Source organism: Microcaecilia unicolor, chromosome 4, assembly GCF_901765095.1.
Source record: "Microcaecilia unicolor chromosome 4, aMicUni1.1, whole genome shotgun sequence".
Taxonomy (NCBI): Eukaryota; Metazoa; Chordata; class Amphibia; order Gymnophiona; family Siphonopidae; genus Microcaecilia; species Microcaecilia unicolor.
In genome coordinates this window covers 139837212-139854174 of record NC_044034.1, presented here as the reverse complement: position 1 = coordinate 139854174, position 16963 = coordinate 139837212, and the positions used below count along the sequence as shown (strand labels likewise).

The window sequence follows — 16963 nt, the reverse complement described above, 5'->3', positions numbered from 1 at the left end:
TGGGAAAAAGACCTAAACGAGGATATACAGCATTTGTGATGCAAGCCACACTCGCAGGTAAACAGACAATGCTGTCGGAGTGGATGTCCCACCAACCTCCCATGGTGCAGCAGTGGAGGACACGCATGATACATATGATGCGTATGGAGCGCATGGCTATAAGGGATCTTGACTCTACAGAAGGAACACCATTCCAACAATGTTGGAGCCCGTTTTGGACTACCATGACACCAGCAGCGAGAAGTCACATATTAAATCCCTGACAGTAATGTTTTTGAACACAGGAGGATACGGAAAAGATGAAGGAGTAGGGTGGGGAGAGGGGAGGGTAGGGATGGGAGGGAGGAAGTTAAGGGAGGGGGGGGGTGAAAATTAAAACCATTGTTTAACAAAGTATGGATCAATGTGAACAATAGCTGAACCGGAAGAAATTACGCAATGTATATTTCCCATATGTTGTTTACTAATAAAAAGATTTAAACATAAATCCAGTGTAACCTTAGATTTCCAGTGCCCAGCTCTCAGGCCCAAAGCCAATTCTGCTTAAAACAAGAATTATCAATTTTATTTAAAACATCTAGGGTCCAATATTCAGCTGCTGGTGGGCAGCACTTTTCTGTCCGCCGCTGGTGTTAAACCTGGATATTCAGTGCTGGACCATTTCCAGCAACCAGCATTGAATATCCGGGGTTTTTTAAAACCAGTTATGCCGATATTCAGTTCTACCCAGTTAACTTTTTAGTGGTCAAAGATAGGCTGCTATTTATGTGACCTATTTTAACCACTAAACATAGCAAGTTTGGCACTGAATATCCTCACCTAACTGGCAGTGTCATGCGATAAAGCCAGTTAGCGGCTAGCTTCTAATTGCGGATATTCAGCTGGAGAGAACTGGTTTTCTCCTGCTTAGTATTGCTGGTTAGGCGCTAAAACATTATTTAACTGGTTAGCAACCATTCTTGACTGGTTAAATAATGCTGAGTATCGGGGGGGGGGGGGGGCTATCAAACAAACAAATTCTGTGGGGAAATAAAAATTGTCATTATTGATACATAGCACACATCCACATCAGACCTAGAGCTACCAATAAATATACTTATTTGGTTTAAATTGGCCTGTTTAGTTTGTAAATCACTTCATGGTCAAAATTCTGAGGAAGTTATGAACTTCTTGTTTTTCCTCCTTATAGACACAATTTTTATTTTTTTGCGAACTTTACAAATAGGATATCCCTCACTTAGAAACGTTTGGTTAAAGTCTTTAAGATAACTCGTTTCTGTTTCAAAGTGCAAGAATCTGGAATACTTTACCCCGTGAGCTAAGGCAAATTTCATCTTACCTATGTTTTTAGAAAGGCTCTGAAAGATTATTTTTGAAGATCTAATATGATTATAAGAATTTTGAGAGTTTTTTTTAGACTGTTCTGTATCACTAGAACTACAGATTAATTCTGTCATCAAAAATGTTTCTTTCTGATGAAAAATCTTTGTTTTATTAGGAAACTAGGAAAAAATGCCAGTTTCTGAGCGGAATGAAACGGGCGCTAGCAAGGGGCCCCCTCCCTCCGTCCCTCCAAGTTACTTGCCTTGTTCGCTGGCGTTTCCGTTTCGGTCCTCGAGTGTCATAGCTCCGCCCTCGATGTCATGACGTTTTGACGCGAGGGCGGTGCAGACACTCCAGGGCACACCGGATATCTCGGGCGCCTCAACTTCCGTGGAGGCTTCAGAACGTTGGGGTTGCCTTTTATATAGAGAGATTATTTGAACTTGCCCAATTTGAACGACTGGTTCATTCGCTAATACTTTCATCATTGGATTCCTTTGATGTTATCTTCTTAGGCTGTACAAAGGGATCGCTTGGAAAGTTTCAGATGGTACAGAACACAGCAGTTAGATTGATATTTAGGCTATCCAAAACTGAGAGTGTCTCCTCATTATATTAGGCTCCATTGGTTGCCCATGGGAGGCTAGAGTACTTTTTTAAACTAGCATGTTCTCTTTTTAAAATATTGCAGGGACATATACCTAGTCAACCTCCTCACTCATTTTTGTTGTGCAGCCCCTCAAAGAATTAGGAGACATGATATGTATAGTATGTATTTTTTAAAATCTCTCCATCAGTTGCAGCAGTAGCAGTGGTGACCGCAGCAGGAGGGTATTAGGTGGGAGTGGGAAGAGCAGTGGGCATCCAGGCAGAGCCTCTGGGCCCTCGGACACTGCCCGGTTGCCCAAATGGTCAGTCAGCCCCTGCTGCTTGAATAGCTAAGATTATCTATTTTTGTTAAGTCCTTAACTATTCAAGCAGCAGGGGCTGACTGACCATTTGGGCACCCAGGCAGTGTCCGGGGGCTCAGAGGCTTTGCCTGGATGCCCACCGCTCTCCCCACTCCCATCTAATACCCTCCTGCTGCGGTCACCACTGCTGCTGTTAAAGCAGTGGCAGCAAAAACAGAAAAAATGATTGCAGGGCCACACTGTTCCTGCTCACGGCTGCCGGTCCCGCCTTCCTCTGACATAATTTCCTGTTCTGGGGCAGAGCCTGTCAGCCACGATTGGGAAAAGTGCGGCCCTGTTTTTTATTTATTTTTTTCTGTTTTTCCTGCCACTGCTGAAGCAGCAGCAGTGGTGGCCACAGCAGGAGGGGTATTGGGTGGAAGTGGGGAGAGCCTGGTGCCCTAGTGGCAGTGGGGTGTCCTGTTGGGGGGGGTTGGTGTGGGGGGGGGGGCTGAAAAAAAGACAGACTGGGACACTGGATGGAGAATGGAGTGGGCAGGGGGAACAGATGCCGGATGGAAGAGAGGAGAAATGGGACAAATGCTGGATGGAGGGGGGAGGGAGGACGATTATGGATGAGAAGGAGAGAGGGGACAGACACTGGATGACGGGGAGAGAAGGGACATAAGCCAGATGGAAATGGGGAGAGGAGGGACAGACACTGGATGAGGGGAGAGAGGATAGATGCTGGATGGAAGGGGGGGGGGAGAGGATGCAGATGTTGGATAGAAGTGAGGAGAGAGAGGGGCCAGATGCTGGATGGAGGGAGAAAAAGAGGAGAGACTGGATGGAAGTGAGAGAGAAGGGTCAGACACTCGATGGAAAGGGGGGGGGAGGGGGCAGATGCTGGATGGAAAGGGGGGAGAGAGAGGGGCAGATGGTGGCAAGAGTTAAGAGATTGAGGAAAGAAGAATCAAGAGACTGGGGCCAACACAATTAGAAAAAGTAAACAGCCAGACAACAAAGGTAGGAAAAAATGAATTTTATTTTTAGTTTAGGATAAAGTAGTGTGGTAGCTGTGTTAATACAGAAAATGGAAATAAGGTGATATCTTTATTGGACTAATTTTAATACATTTTTGATTAATGTTTGGAGACCCAACCTTCCTTTCTCATGTCAGAACAGAATACTTTAACAGCAGTTTCCTTAGCGTATGCAACAGATGAATCCAGGAAGTGGTGGGTTGTGTCCATCTGCCAGCAGGCACTGTTTACCACCTGCTAGAGATATACTGATTACTGAAGGCAGTGATACCAGATGGTTAGCTCCTCCTTCAGTATATCACTAGCAGGTGGTAGACTGTGTCCCTGCAGCTCCTGGATTCGTCTCTTGGGCCTGCTCCTGGGCCTTTTGGCCAGTTGAGCTTAGGGGGTGTTTGGGCTCTGTGCCAACTTTAGGGGCATACCTGGTGGCCTGGGTCCCTCCCTGCCTCACCCCGTGGTCCCTTTCCTCCCAGAGTTTGGACTGTAGACTTCCTTTCTCCTGAATGGGATTCCCGCTCTGAGGTGTTGGGCACACACGCTATTTTCTTTTGCTGCCTCCCAATGCGGCTCACGCTTTCTGGCTCTTGGTTGCATTGGCAGCTTCGCAGTCAGCTGGACTGCAGGGTCCATCTCCGGGAGGCTTGCCTCTGCTATGGGGACCCCTTCAGGCTTTGTACTGACCTCTCCTGATTCGGAGGAATTGTTTTGTTCCCAAATTTCATCCTTCTTTTTCTCCACACAGCTGCTTCTCCTGAAACACCAGAACTACCACAGTGGTTAGTAAAGTCACTCCTGCACCCGAAGAAATCCTCAAAAGGGGCAGGCTACAGACAATGATGGTTGAAGTGGCCTTTTCCCCCTCAGCATTTGTCTGTAGCCTGCCCCTTTTGAGGGTTTCTTTGGGTGCAGGAGTGACTTTACTACCCACTGCAGTAGATCCGGTGTTCCAGGAGAAGCAGCTGGGTACAGCATTGGAGGTGGGGTCATTGGAACCCCTCTCTGGTTCCCCCTTGATAGCTTCGGGCTCGGGGAAGTTCTTACACCCATCTTGGGCGGATGGGTTCTAGGTGGCAAGGTTTTCCAGAAGGAATCTAATAGTGCTTCCTGTACTTCAGGATGCATGTCAGCTGATCTGTGGGCTTCTCTGGGGCTGGGGTCTTCTGACCTTTCCCTCAAGTTCATTCTGCTGCTCCATATGCCTATATGTTGCAGAAGTCTGGTAGGGGAACTGACAGTTCCTTTTTAGTTCAGCCTTTGGAGATTTCTGTCTTGTTCCCTGTCTGTCTCTTCTGATGGACCCTGCCCCAAAGATGGGTTGTTTACTCATCAGCTCAGCAATAGAGTCCATTGCTCCCCTGTCTTCCTCCATTTGAAGGGAGTCTTTTCAGGGCAGTCCCATTTTGCACAGAGGCAGCAGGAATCGCCTGAGCTGGAAAGCCATATTTGCCTATGTGGGTGCTTTGATGGCAGCAGTTTCCAATAGGCCTCACTGTCTGTGGTGAGTTAAGATTTTCTTATTGTTCCTGCACTGGTTAAAGGCTGTTCCTGTTGTGGGAAACAGTGAACAGCATCAGAGCAGGCCTCCTTGTGTGTTGTGTGGCTGAAAGGGCCTATTTAGTATTTTCATTTACAGACTTTTCTGTCCCCCAGGTTTTTTCTCTAAGGGCAGTTGCTTAAACACCCTGAAAGTTTCTCTCACTTCCTATGTGGAACTGTCTTTATGTTGGCAGTACAGGTATTGCCTATGGGCACACCACCCTGAGTATGCCTGATTTCCTCTGATCTCTGAAGCTCAGCAGGGTTGGGCCTGGTTTCTACTTGGATGGGATACTGCCTGGGAATACCAGGTACAATAGGTTTTCTTTTCTTTTTCTGCACCTTTACAAGGGAGTCTCTACTTTCTAGGCTTAGTGCTGTTGACTCGCGATTCTGTGAGAAATGTTACATATTGTTACTTTCTGGGGCTAGTGCTCTGGTCTCCATGGTAACCGTGGAACCTCAGTGCTGCCATGGGGGCTTTATGTCCAGGTGCGGTAGTTTCAGCAAAATAGTTTCTTTGTGGAAGATGGCTGGCTTTCAACCTGACAAGTCACAGGTTTAAGGCAGGCTTGTGCATCATATTAGAAGCTGTGACCCTCGCCTCCTTTTCGTATGGGGCATAATTTACTTCTCTCTCCCATATTGCCTTGACAAGCTGTTCATTGCATAGCTGGGACAGCTTACACTATGCTACAGTGCCAAAGGTTAGCTATGGTGGTTTCCCACAGCAGCTCTGCTCACTCTGATACTGGTCAAACTTGCATACCGGTTTCAGCTTCCACTGTATCTGTGGCACCTCTAGCTAGCTGTATGTTGTTGTGTCTTTAAGACTTTTATTGCACTTTCTTTGTATTGGATGGCTATCTATATTGCAGAGCTACTTCAATTTAGCATTCTTCCCTGTACTTCTCCTGTAGGAAGCGTTTCTGCTCTTTCCACTTTGGCCCCCTCATCTGTGGTTTCTCTGGTTGGCCATTTTGGGTCCTCATGTTAAGTTCCATGCTTTGCCTTTCAGCGTGGCTATGGCTCCATGCACCTTTCCTAGGTTTGGGAGTGTTGCGGCATTCTCTGCAATGATGCCATCAGAGTGCATCCCGCTCTAGATGAGCACTGAGAGTCAATCTTCCTGGGTTTTCTTGCTGTTGGAATCCTTGGGCTGGATGGTCATCCTTCAAATTGTTATAAACAGCCCCCAGATAACCTGAGAACTTATACAAAAAAGAACTTATGAAACCAGATTTGGTGAAACAAGTCTTAATTTATTATTTCAGAATACATCCTTGCAAGAATGGGTGCCCCTGGAAGCAAACAGGCACACCCTTCCTTAATGTTTGCAGGTTATATACCCTTTCTTTTTAGTTACATTAAGTATCTGCCCCTACGTTTCTCATTGGATATTGATCACATTTACCACTCCCCAATACATCATTGCTACTTATCATATGACAGTCCTCTGAAAATTTTCCATCTACCAAGCAGCTGAGCCTGTATACATTGTTAGTTCTGTTTGGTTTGCATTTTCTTATCTTCCAACCTTCCAAGGTAAGAAATCACGTAGCATGTTACCAAAGCACACTTAAGCAGAATAGAGCTATTAGCTACTTCTGCTAACTGTGATGACTATGCTCACACATCCCTGTGATTTCTTATGTGAGCATGATATATAAATGAAAGTTTAAAGGATATGTGTTCAAAATCTCAACCATCATATACCCATAAAAACAATATAATACATGGAGAAGTTAGGTCTTACCTGATTGTTGTGAAACGCTTTGCCACCTGGCTGGGGTTACCCCACTGCCACTTAGCGGGTCTATCCTCAGCACAGCTTGGGTCTGCCTGCACCTGCCACTTGTGCTTTACACTAGCACCCTCCTCCCATATACTGGGTCCCAACCGCCCCTGGGCGAGTCTCTCAAATTATCCCCAGTGATTTCTAGATTACTGGGGCCACAATCCCAGTGGTCCCACAGTTCCCAGAAAGCACTCACAGACCCAACACACAAAACACCAGGATTCTTTATCAGTCCAGACAGCAGAGTCAAACAAATGAAAATTGTTTGTTGTACTAAAAAATATGGAACAGTGAAACATAAAAAAGTGTAAATCAGCAGAGCAATAACAAGTAACTGAAATATGGGTCAATTATAACACTAAATAACATTTGTTTGCTTTCTAAAATGTACCAGGAAAGATCAGGTCATATTGTTCACGGAGCCTCAGCAAACAGATCCTGCTCTCTTTTCTTCCAGGCCAAGACTGGGGTAAAAGCCAGTAAAATCCAAATGAAAATGAGCTCCTGGGCCAATCAGAACCCAACAAGTTTTAAAAATACTTGGTCACATCACTGCAGGTGACGTAGAACAAGTAGAAGTAAATTGATTTTTTACTCGTTCCAAAATTAGAAAGACTAGTGGACACTCGAGGAAGTTACACGGAAGTACTTTTAAAACAAATAAGAGGAAATATTTTTTCACTCAGCGAATAGTTAAGCTCTAGAACTCTTTGCCGAAGGAGGTGGTAACAGCAGTTAGCATATCTAGGTTTAAAAAAGGTTTGTACAAATTCCTGGAGGAAAAGTCCATAGTCTGCTATGGAGACAGACATAGGAAGCAACTGCTTGCCCTGCGATTTGTAGTATGGAGTATTGCCACAATTTGGGTTTCTGCCAGGTACTTGTGACCTGGCTTCGCCAATGTTTGGAAAACAGGATACTGGGCTAGATGGACCATTGGTCTGACCTTTATGTAAGAGCTTTGCATAGTTTTGCACATAGCATGTTCTACCTTCCCCCTAACCCCCCTCCTCCCCCTCCCTTTGTCCATAGTTTTACAGCTTTATGCCTAGCTACATTGTTTGGCCTGTCCTTGAAGCATTCATGCATCTGTAGGTCTTCAGCAGCTCGGGCTTCTTACCCCCCTCTTTCTTTTCTCAGCACTTTTATTTTATTACATTTGTACCCCACTCTTTCCCACTCATGGCAGGCTCAGTGTGGCTTACATATTATATACAGGTACTTATTTGTACCTGGGGCAATGGAGGGTTAAGTGACTTGCCCAGAGTCACAAGGAGCTGCCTGTGCCTGCAGTGGGAATCAAACCCAGTTCCCCAGGACCAAAGTCCACCACTCTAACCACTAGGCCACTCCTCTGAGAAAGGTGAGAATATCGTTACAAAAAGCCAAGAGTAGGGTTTCAGTGCTATGTTCCTTATGAAAACCAGCTTGCCTGGGGTGTAGTGTGAGAATTTTATCAGAAAATGTAGTAAGTTGTCTCAAAACACCTTATATATATCAATTTGCACACGTCTTTTTAAACTAACAGAGTGGAGGAGTAGCCTAGTGGTTAGTGCAGTGGACTTTGATCCTGGGGAACTGAGTTCGATTCCCACTGCAGCTCCTTGTGACTCTGGGCAAGTCACTTAACCATTGCCCCTGGTACAAAATAAGTACCTGAATATATGTAAACCGCTTTGAATGTAGTTGCAAAAACCTCAGAAAGGCGGTATATCATTTCCCTTTCCCCTTTTGTTAATGATTTTAGAAAGCTATAATATGGTGTTTTCTGATAGAAAGGGCCTGCAAAAGTATAGTTACATGCAACGACCTTCTCTTATATGAGCACGCAGTTATGGAATGCAATACCTGCAGCCTTGAAAAATCTTGACGAAATAACCAACTTTCGTAAATCTCTGAAGACATATCTCTTCAATAAGGCCTACAAAGAGAACCCATAGCCATACCAAACTACCCCAGCCTGACAGTATACCTCCCACACTCATCCAACTTAATCCGCTTAATTCTTTTCTTTCTCCTTGACTCAACCTTTTTACATCACTAATTGTATCTGATAGCCTGAAATGACAATGCCATAACAGGACTCTGTAAGCCACATTGAGCCTGCAAATAGGTGGGAAAATGTGGGATACAAATGCAATAAATAAATAGTTACACTTTCATCCCTAAAGAGTTCCTTTCTACCAGGGCATAAGTTATTTTTGCAATTATGTTAAATGAAAAGCAATATATTTAAACAGACAGCTCTGGTACGATTTTTTCTTGACTGAGGACTGGAGGGTGAGCTTCCGACTCATGTGTGCAGTCTGCTCGGGGCGCCGAGGCCTCGGGCCTGGCAGTACGTTTGTGACTTGGGTTCTGTGATGGCCACTTTGGAGGTAGTGTCGTGGGCTCTTCTGACATGTGACATCTGCAGCTTTCGCTTCTCAGCAGGTGGTCACCTATGTCCCGGGAGTGTCAGCGGCATCTTCTGTGGCTGTTCTCAGCACAGCTGCTCATGAACTGGTACTCCACAATTCTTCCCTATGGAAAGGATGCTTTGGCACCTCTGCACTGGATAGTGGTGGTCATGGGTGCAAGCCTCATCTTCTAATCTTTCGCGACACATTGCAGGTCAGGCGGTGCTTGTGCCATCAGAGAACACGACTGCGGTGGTTTCTTCTTCGACAGGGTGGGACTCAGTCATGCCCTGGCCACCAAGGCATATCACCCCATGGAGTGGGCAGAGGACCTCGTGTTCTATTTCTCCACAGCCCACTTTGCGGGCTTTTCCTACGTTGAGCTCTCTCTTTTTTTTTCTGCTGTCTTCTCCTGGTCTCGGAGGAATGGTTATTCCGCACCAGTGGTTCTCCAGTTTGATCTCAGAGAGCTCTGGATGTAGATCTGGTGGCGTTCTGGCTGGTTAAGCTGCTTCTTTACCCGGAGGATGTTCTTTGGTAGTGTATCCTCCATGTTCTCTCTGTGGCTGAGTTCTTTTCGGATTGCTCGCCACCGGGGTCGAGTCATTCTGGTAGCTCCGAATTGGCCACGGTGCCCTTGGTATGCAGATCTGGTGCAACTCCTGGTGGCGCCTCTATTTTGGATTCCACTCGACTCTGAGCTCTTCCTTCATTGTCCGTTACAGAGTGGATGATCCCTCTTGCTTTGATCTTATGGCCTGGATTTTTGAGATGTCGACTCTGAGGAACAGAGTTCTTTGGACACAGTGATTGCTGCTCTATTGTGAGCTTGTATGAAGTCCACTTCAGCCGTGTGTTCTCGGGTGTAGAGGAGTTTTTGAGACATGGTATGTGGCCCACGCTTGATCTCCTTTGCGGGCGTCTGTTCCTCAGCAATTGGTTCTTTTTGCAGGATGGGTTGCAGAAGGGCCTGGCCTCTAATTTGCTTTGGGTGCAGCTGGCAGTAACCTGCTTCTGGGAGAGAGTGTCAGGCTCTTCTCTGGCTTCGCACCCAGATCTGGTGCATTTCTTGCGGAGTGCTTTGCTCCTCCGCTGCTTCGACCTTGTTCGCCCTGAAACCTTGTTTTTCTCCGAGCCTAGCTTAGGGTTTCTTGTCTTCTGAGCTTTGTTTCAGACTCCTTTTGATCCTTTGCAGAAGGCTTCACTTAGGAGCTTACTCGCGAGTGGTGTTCTTGGTTGCCAATTCCTCGGCACGCAGTGTTTGAATTTTTAGCACTGCCGGGCCGAGCTGCTTTCTGCAATTTGCTGAGTCTGGTTTTGCTATCCGTATGCTGCCTCTGCAGCGGCGACTTCCCACCCTAGTTAGGGATCGCTTTGGTACATCCCACCAGTTCCTGGATTCATCTGCTGCATTCGCTAAGGACTTCAGGTAAAATTATGCCTTACCTGCTGATAATTTTCTTTCCTTTAGTAGCAGCAGATGAATCCAGGATCCTGCCCTTTGTCAGCTGCGATTGTTCTGCTTGTCTGTTCTTGTCCTGGTCTTTTTTTTTTTTTTTTAACTAAAGAAAAAAAAGAGAACAAACCACTGAAGAGGAGTCTATTGCAGTCCTGATTTCTCTAAGTGAGACAGACGAGTTTCTGTTGTGTTTGGTTGGTGTGGAAGGCTTCCTGGTTTCTTGTCTGATTTCTGCTTGATGATGAGACATATACTGAAGTGAAGGAGGAGCTGACCGTCTGGTATCACAGCCTTCAGCTTTGTAATAAGTACCTGAATATACGTAAACCGCTTTGAATGTAGTTGCAAAAACCTCAGAAAGGCGGTATATCAAGTCCCATTTCCCCTAATCTCTATCTTCACCTGCTGGTAGATGTACACAACCCACCAGTTCCTGGATTCATCTGCTGCTGCTAAAGGAAAGAAAATTATCAGCAGGTAAGGCATAATTTTACATACTGTCCTGATGTGAGGAAAGAGGTTTTGGCCTCTGAAAGCTAATTGAAAAATGTATTTAGTCCAATAAAATGGTATCATATTTTCCATTTTTTTATTTTATTTGTATTTGTTAACCAACAGTATAGTGATTGAAATATGTCAGTTTTTGAAATTTGCACTGCGGGCAGGGGAATAGCAGGAGCACAGCGGGCAGAACCAGGATGGCGGGGGCGTTGGGTAGTGGCCGGGCAAGGGGCCCAGACCACTCTCAGTTCCCGGGGGCCCAAACCACTCTCAGTCCTCCCCTGTTAAGCAGTATCACTATGGAGGGATATAGTTGGGAAAGTGTCTTATTCTCAATCGTACCCCTCTTTTAGGAAAAACTTGAAAACTTTTCTGTTTAGAAAATTTGTGACCTGATCTGGTCCTCCTTGAATTATTTTCCCAGGAATATGTTCTGGTTTTCTTGGAAATTGTAACCCACTTAGAATTTGATGGTGTTAGTGGGATACAAGCCAAGTGTAATGTAATTATGTATAATGCTGTTGCTAATTATACATCCCTCAAATGTTGAGGTTTTCTGTTGACTGTTACAAATCCTGTGTGGAATGTGAGTGGAATACAAACATGGATAGAATAGAATTATCACTGTAACAACTTTGTGGGAAGTACGAAAACAGAATGCCATGTGAAAGGACTCCAAGAAGTTAAAACAGTCAATACAGATTGAATTGGGAGTTAGAGAGGAGCCCTGATACCTGCTAGGACCATCCGGGAGGAGAGTAGAGCCTGAAACAGTTGAGCGTTTGGAACAGTATATGATGTCATCAATAATTACCACCAGAAGAGCTTCGAAAGAGCACCTAACTTGCAGCATGCAGCCACAGCTTATTCCCCAAAGGAACTGGAAATGCCGTTTTGTTGTTTCTGCTTCTTGGAGGTATTTTTTTCAATTTAAATATGGGCAAAAGTAAGGGGCTACTGACACTGGAATCACTAATACTTCACATGTGGCTGGTCCTTTGGATAAACATCTTGTATGAAAGGATGCCTCCCCAGTAGCAGACAGCTTAACTCTGGTACCTCCACCTAAAGCTTCCTTAGATCTTATAATGTTTTCCCTCCTTGCTGCTGGTGTCTTCTATTGGTATGGTTCAGCCTTCTGTGCCTGCTTTGGGTTCTATAGTTTCTGTACCACAAGTGGTTTCTTGTCCACCATTTTTCTGGTACAGTTATAGAACCCACTCGGGAAGTCTCCATTCTTGATGTATGGAAGGTTGTGATTGGGACTGAAGGATGGCTTCAGTCATCAGTTACCCAACTTCAGGACTTCATAATAAACTGTAAACAAGTTAGTGGATGTAGACAATAGGCTTTCTCATTTTGAAAATAGATTGGGACAGTGTGACTTGCAGAATGTTACATAGTTTTGTGGTTCATAGATGGTTGGAATTTTTGGAGAACAGATGTAGAGCAAATACACATCATTTTTTTTTAATTTTCCTATTTTCAGCTTCTTGCTCCTAGAAGTATTTCAAAAGTATCTAAAGAAAATGTTGCTTTTTGAAAATTCTGAAAAAAAAATTATTTGTAATTGTTATATTTTAACACTCAAATTAGAGATAATGGAGAAGGTAAGGGTTGGTCAGTCAATTATAATGCCTTAGATTTGACAGCTGTCTTAGAAACATTTCAGGATACTGTTTATTTATGGGCCTCTCTCATCCAAGCAGGAAAAAATTAGATTGTTTAAATGTTGTTTTTGGGGAGAAAAAAAAAAGCTATTTTGTGGTCAGCCTATTCCTCCAAAAATAGATGAATATCAGAATACATCTCCTGAGACAAGCAGAGGAGATGCACTTTGTGGTGCACTTTCTGACGGGTTTTATACTATGGAAACTAAGCTATGCTACAAACTGAAGTTAAAATTCTAAACTGGGGTTGCTGTGACTGACAAGCTCTGTATTCCTTTATTTGAACTGTCTAAGCTGTGCTGCAAACTGAAGTTAAAACTTTAAACTAGGATTCCTATGACTATAGATCAGGTGACCCTCAGGGGGAGGAATGCTGGCTTCGGCCTAGCCCCTGGTAAGCCTTTCCTTGGCTGAGAGGTGCCATTGCCCTACCACCAGCTGCCTTTCAGGTGCCCCTGGTAAGCCTTTCCTTGGCTGAGAGGTGCCATTCAGGTGCTGTGGAGGACGTGCAGCTCATCTGCATATCCTTACAGCCTTCTCCAGGGTGACTCCCAGGTCCACTCTGATTCACTCAGGGCCTCTGCTCTAGGTGCTGCTTGCTGTGAGGCGCACAGGGCATTTTCTCTATACATTTATTTTTCTCCCAGTTACTACGTATGGCTCCAGTGCACTTTTTCTTCTTGGTATTGGCCGTTCCTAAACTGTTTCTCCTTCTGAAACCATTGTACACTGCAGGAACACATTGGCCACCCTCTGTATTCATCATCTCACCATCTCTTTTTTCCTCTTCCTTTTTCTCAGCTCTCAACCTTCAACATTTCTTTCCTTCCATTCATCCATCTCCTTTCTATCTGAGTACATCTCGCCTTTGTCGCTGTCGTCATACCTCTCCTAGTCTTCTTCGTACTCTCTTGCTCCTCCTGCTCTCCGCTGGGGACATTAATCCCAATCCTGGCCCTCCACATCAGCTCTCATCCTATTTGTGCAGGTCACACCATGATATCTCCAATCTAATTTCTGTTCTTCTCCTCCCCCCTTCTTCCCTGCCTTTCTCTTGCGCTCTGTGGAATGCCCGCTCTGTCTGTAAGAAACTTTCCTACATCCATGACCTCTTTATCTCTCGTACTCTCCATCTGCTTGCCCTAATTGAAACTTGGCTTTACCCTGAACATTCTTCTTCAGTCACGCCCCTATGCCATGGAGGTTATCTTTTCTCCCATACTCCTCGCCCGGTTGGCTGCGCAAGTGCTGTCGGGCTACTACTTTCACCCTCTTGTAGATTTCAACCTCTTCTTCCACCTCAATCTCGCTGTTTTCTTCTTTCGAAGTCCACTCCATCTATCTATTTGCTCCACTGCCTTTCCGAGTAGCAGTCATTTATCGACCCCCTGATAAGTCCCTTTGTTCCTTTCTCACTGATTTTGATGCCTGGCTTTCCTTCTTTCTTATGCTTCTCAGTTTCTTGCTTTAACATCCTCTTTCAATCTTCAACTGTGCTCCACTGCTCCCACTCACCAGAATGGCCACTGTCTTGATCTTATCCTCTTCTCAGACTGCTCACTGTCCAGTTTCTGTGCCTCTGCTCTTCCCCTCTCTGACCATCATCTAATAACTTTCACACTTAAACACCCTCCTCCCCAGTCCCATCCAATCTTAACCAATACATTTAGGAATCTTCAGGCTATTGACCCTTCTACTCTGTCCTCCAGTGTTTCAAATCTCTTCTCTACCACTATGTTATCCAAGTCTGTCAATGAGGCTCTCTCTTCCTATAACACTATTCTCTCCTCTGCTCTGGATACTCTCACTCCTCCCATTCCCCGTTCTGTGAAACGTACCAAACCCCAGCCTTGGCTGACCTCTAGAATCCGCTGCCTACATTCCTGTGCCCGCTCTGCCGAATGCCTTTTGCTGAAATCCCGTGCCCATGCTTTCATACATTTCAAATTCTTGCTGACCTCCTTCCAGTCTGCTCTTTTACTTGCCAAACAGGACTATTACATCCAGTTGACAAATTCTCTTAGCTCAAACCCTCAACATCTCTTTGCCATACTGAACTCTCTCCTCAGAGTGCCTTCACCTCTAACTCCCCCTTTACTTTATCCCCAGACTCTGGCTGATTACTTTCATGATGAGGTTCACAAGATTAAATTTGAATTCTCAACCAGGTCACCTCCACCTCTCCTTCCCTTAGTCCATTCTCTCAACCCTCCAACCCCTGTCTCCTTTTCTTCCTTCTCTGAAATCACTGAAGAGGAAACTACACATCTTCTTTCATCCTCGAAACTAACTACCTGTTCCTCTGATCCTATTCCCACCCATCTACTTAACACTATCACTCCTACTGTCATCCCTTTTATCTGTCATATACTCAATCTTTCACTTTCCACTGCGACTGTTCCTGATGACTTCAAACATGCCGTAGTCACACCACTCCTTAAAAAATCTTCATTGGACCCTACCTGTCCTTCCAACTATTGCCCCATCTCCCTCCTCCCTTTCTATCCAAGATACTTGAGTGTGCTGTTTACCGCCGTTACCTTGACTTTCTTTCATCTCAAGCTATTCTTGATCCATTTCAATCTGGCTTTCGCCCCCTTCATTCAACTGAAACAGCGCTTGCTAAGTCTCCAGTGATCTGTTCCTGGCCAGATCCAAAGGTCTTTATTCTATCCTCATCCTTCTTGATCTATCTGCTGCTTTTGACACTGTTGATCACAGCCTACTTCTTGATACGCTGTCCTCACTTGGATTTCAGGGCTCTGTTCTTTCCTGGTTTTCTTCTTATCTCTCCCAGCATACCTTTAGTGTATACTCTAGTGGATCCTCTTCTACTTCTATCCCACTGTCAGTTGGTGTACCTCAGGGATCTGTCCTGGGACCTCTTCTTTTCTCCATGTATACTTCTCCCTTGGTACTCTGATCTCATCCCATGGTTTTCAGTATCATCTTTATGCTGATGACTCCCAAATCTACCTCTCCACACCAGAAATCTCAGCCGAAATCCAGGCCAAAGTATCAGTCTGGATGTCTCACCGCCATCTGAAACTAAACATGACCAAGACTGAGCTTCTTATCTTTCCCCCTAAGCCAACCTCTCCTCCTCCCCAATTCTCTATTTCTGTGGATAACACTCTCATCCTTCCTATCTCATCAGCTCGTAACCTTGGGGTCATCTTCGACTCCTCCCTTTCCTCTGCACATATTCAGCAGACTGCTAAAACCTGCCATTTCTTTCTCTATAATATCACCAAAATTCGCCCTTTCCTTTCTGAGTACACTACCAGAACCCTCATCCACACTGTTATTACCTCTCACTTAGACTGTTGCTTCTCACAGGTCTCCCACTTAGCCATCTCTCTCCTCTTCAATCCGTTCAAAATTCTGCTGCACGACTAATATTCTGCCAGTGTCGTTATGCTCATATTAGCCCTCTCCTCAAGTCACTTCACTGGCTTCCTATCCGTTTCCGCACACAATTCAAACTCCTCTTATTGACTTATAAGTGCATTCACTCTGCAGCTCGTCAGTACCTCTCCACTCTCATCTCTCCCTACACTCCTCCCCGGGAACTCTGTTCACTGGGTAAATCTCTGTTATCGGCACTCTTCTCCTCCATCGCTAACTCCAGACTCCGTTCCTTTTATCTTGCTGCACCATATGCCTGGAATAGACGTCCCGAGCCGGTATGTCAAGCTCCATCTCTGTCGTCTTCAGATCTAAGCTAAAAACCCACCTTTTTGATGCTGCTTAACTCCTAACTCTTATTCACTTGTTCAGAACCCTTGTTTTATCATCCTCACTTTAATATTCCCTTATCTCTTGTTTGTCCTAATTAGATTGTAAGCTCTGTCGAGCAGGGACTCTTCATGTTCAAGTGTACAGTGCTGCGTACGTCTAGTAGCGCTATAGAAATAAGTAGTAGTAGTAGTGATGCTATTGTAAATTCTAGAATAGTCCCTTAACTGCTAGCCTATGGAACTGCAATAGAGACTTTTAAATGCTAAACAAACAAAACCCTATTCCTTAAACTGTCTTTGCTATATAAGTAGAGTAACTTAAAGATAGACATTGTTCACCTTTTCAAAGTTTAAAAGCAATTTCTCAGCAAATACCTTGTCAGTGAAGTTCTGTCCTGCTCTGGAATCCTCACAACACCTCCCTACATGCAGTTCTACAACCAAGTAGTTCTCACCCACCCCAATTTCCTTCTGAAGGTCGTTGCCCACTTCCACCTGAATCAGACTGTTTTTCTTTCCTCCTTTTTTCCTGGGCCGTACAACTCCCCAACAGAGACGTCCTTTCATTCATTGGAGTGTAGGAGGGCCCTCCTCTTCTATCGCC

At 45.0% G+C, this 16963-nt stretch overlaps 1 protein-coding gene across 9 annotated transcripts in view; it reads left to right on the top strand.

Annotated features, from left to right (window-relative positions):
- LOC115468724 (glutamine and serine-rich protein 1-like) overlaps nt 1-16963 on the top strand; it is a 240834-nt gene that overhangs the window by 74640 nt on the left and 149231 nt on the right. The window lies entirely within an intron of this gene.